We start from the raw sequence: 3430 nt of genomic DNA, 5'->3' as shown, positions 1-3430 counted from the left end.
GGTTGACAAATGAATAAGTGCGCGTTGCGTCTACATAAGCATGACAGTCGTTATCAGATGAACGCTTCAAAAAGTTCGTAGAAATGATTAGTTAAAAGTTTGTAAATAAATTTCATAATTTTAATCTCACAGGAGTTTGTTTAGAATATTATTATTAACCCTTAAATGCATGATTTATTAAATTTTCTGGAAAAAAATATATTTTGTAGATATTTACATGCATATGCAAGGAAATATAAAGAATTTATTTTATTTGTAATTTTTTAATGATATTTGATTGAAAAAAAATTGTTGCAAATTTACAACACCATGTATTTAATAAAAAATAATATGAACAATTTACGTATGAAAAAAAAATAAAAAACCTAAAAAATATTCTCAAAACTAATAAGTGTACCGGAAAAATACGAGTTATTACATATAAGTGTTGTATTATTGTATCTACTTACCTAAGAAAATCTAAATAATAACAGCAAAACCAAACTGTAATTCTAACCTCCAACCAATTTTCGAGAATCTTCACTTTGTTGAAGAAAAAGTGACATTTGACATTCGCGAAAGAAAAAAAAGGTGATGCCACTCGATAAAATATATTACCGTGAACTTGATAATTCTAAAACGGCATGCATTAAGTATACACCAAAGAGTTAAAGGTGGTTTGAACGGTATGTTGCAGTTTTACAACAGTATGCATTTAAGGGTTAAAAAAAATAATTAATAAAAAGTTATTATATTTATTTTTTAATATTATCTTAGTTTGTTTTGAATATATTTTTTTTATGAAGCGGATTATATCGAAAATTGTGCATATATTAAATTTTAAGCTCAAATCCCTGCGCGCTGATATAAATTTCATTAATTTATTTATAAAAATTTAACATTTTATTTATTTTTATAATGTATGGTGTATTCGTGGTACGTTTAAGAGTATTGGATACTTTCATTATCGCTCTGGTAAGAAACCACCATTCCGAATTGAAGCGTTTCATGTAATGGATTTAATCGTGTTTGGTGAAAAAATCTGAATAGTTATATAAATCCCCCACCTTTTCCACTATATCCCTTCCTTTCTACTACCTTCAGCTCCACAACATACCCCGATTGGCGATGTCATAGTCCCATTGTCTCCAGACCGTTGGGAGCAATTGGCACTGCGCGGTACTTACATAAAATAAATACATGTATATTTTTAGATTAGCTCAACATAGGAGGTTCTAAGAAATATAATGGCCCATGTTATTGTTGAGGATGCTGTGTAGAGGGTATTTTAAGGAAATAAATTAGAGGAAGTTCTGGGAAAGCAACAGGTATGAGGGGTGGTGGGTCAATAGAGTCCCGTAGGAAAAGTCAAGGTTTCCCTCAACCAGTGTCTCTTGATCCTGCCCACTAAGCAGTAGGTGGGTAGACGCATCCGTCGCCAACACTTACAAAAACCTCATCTCATGAACTCGGACTCCCATGTTACGCATAAACAAAACTAAGCTAAACATAGCAAACCAGTTGGGGTGACCTATAAGCAGAGGTGTTGGTTATGTAATATGAGCAGCGATACCCATACCCGCCTCCAAAATGGAAAAATAATATTTATTAATAAATATAAAACAAAATAAACTTGCAATATTTCCGTACAATTATAATTATCAAAAATACTAATTTCGGTGGTGAGTCTGTGATTGTAACTCAGGTCCACTGAACTCCAATTTGATTTGTATGATAAACTGGAGCTTATTGTTTGAATTCAGGCAAGCGATAAAGTATAATATTAAAACCTAAAAATATTTTATTTGTCGTTTTCAAAATTTTAACTGATGTGTCAAGAATTCCGACTATCGCGTGATTTTTCACGGGGCTGCCGTATGAATATAATAATATTGGAAGCAATTTTTACCTACTGTGGATATAAACACAATAAATATAAGTGTAAGAAGAATATATGATGAGAATGTGATTGGTAAAATAAGTTGCGGACGCTTGAGGAAGACACGGTACGATCAAGTGAACCAAATACTTGAGTCAGGCCACGTCAAGAGTCGGAAAAACAGAAGAGCATGTATGAGACAACGAATGAATTTGGATATGCCACAAGGAGTGTGTGACAAAATCAAGTTCTCCTGCAGAGAAACGGCGTGATGGTTAGTTAATTATTAAGTTTGTTATTAACATTACCTCAGGTAAGGGTTGAACGGGCTGAATATGTATTCCTGTAATATCTATGAACGTGGGTACAACTGGTCTACTAAACCCAAGAGCGGGGTGAGCATTTGCCAAAACCAGATCTGGTTTATCATCCTCGTCCCATAGATTTCCACGTCGGTCTCCAAAGTGTTTCTTCAAAATATTATCATGGTCTCGAAACACAACGTTTCTGTAATAATATCTTAACAAAGCTCCATACTTGGCACGTTCCAATCGATCGTGAAATGATCTTGGAAAAAGCGTTTTTCCAAAATGAGAATCAGGATATAATATGAAATGTGGAGTATTCCCAATAATGTCATGATTCATAAACACCTGATCCATCGAAGAAATACCAACCATGGGAATGTTTAACAATCGACCGAGTGCATTAAAAGCAGGATATGCAAGATATTCGATAATCAATAAGTCGAACTTCTCGGTCCCGCCATTCAAAATGCTTTGCATCTCCGGCCTTGAATAAACCGTGTCCACGACTTCCAAAATCAGGTCAAAGAACATTTTCAAAATATCTTCGAGCTCAAGTTTTCGTTCGCCAGTTTTGTAGAAACTTAATTTTCCATTCCATTTTTGGTACAAGTATTTCCAATCGTGTTCTGTTACATTGGGATGCTGTGTGTAGGTGGGATCCGTGGTGCCTATTACAAGCTGGTGTCCCCTCCGGGCCAATTCTTGTGTCAAAGATCGGTAAACCACCTGATGACTGAAGGATGGAGTTCCAAAAATACACAAAATCCTTGCACATGTTGATTAATTAACAGCCAAGAAAATAAATAGAACACAGCACGTAAGTCTAGACGAAAGCATGGTTGATAAATGAATAAATGCACGTTGCGGCGACATAAGTATGACAGTTGTTTTCAGATTGTTACATCAAGTTCATAGAACTGATTAGTAAAATGTTGGTATTTTTATTTCATAATGTTTACCTTACTTACCTACAGGGGTTTGTTAGAGTTTTTTTTAAATCTGTGAAGTTTTATACCTACGACAAGAACGCTACATGATATTTCGGAAATATACGTAGTTTTGCGGTGATTCTACCATTGTACTCTGTAGTGTTTACATAGACTGCTGAATTTAGAAATGACAGAACATCCACAGAAGTTGACGTTACACAAATGTTCCTTTAGTTAATATAGTATTACAATATAAAATTTCTAAAACCACCCAGAATACAACATAATAAAAATATACTCATCTCGAGTCATACACAATGCTCCGGCTTCAATCA

At 34.1% G+C, this 3430-nt stretch overlaps 1 pseudogene; it reads right to left on the bottom strand.

Annotated features, from left to right (window-relative positions):
* Positions 1–1110: 1110 nt before the first annotated feature.
* Positions 1111–3003, bottom strand: LOC149421248 (uncharacterized; annotated as a pseudogene).
* Positions 3004–3430: the final 427 nt, after the last annotated feature.

This window comes from Hesperophylax consimilis, chromosome 9 (genome assembly GCF_061612785.1).
Source record: "Hesperophylax consimilis isolate HC1 chromosome 9, BYU_Hcon_1.0, whole genome shotgun sequence".
Classification (NCBI taxonomy): domain Eukaryota; kingdom Metazoa; phylum Arthropoda; class Insecta; order Trichoptera; family Limnephilidae; genus Hesperophylax; species Hesperophylax consimilis.
The sequence above is the reverse complement of the archived record's forward strand: the minus strand, read 5'-3'. Positions and strand labels throughout refer to the sequence as shown.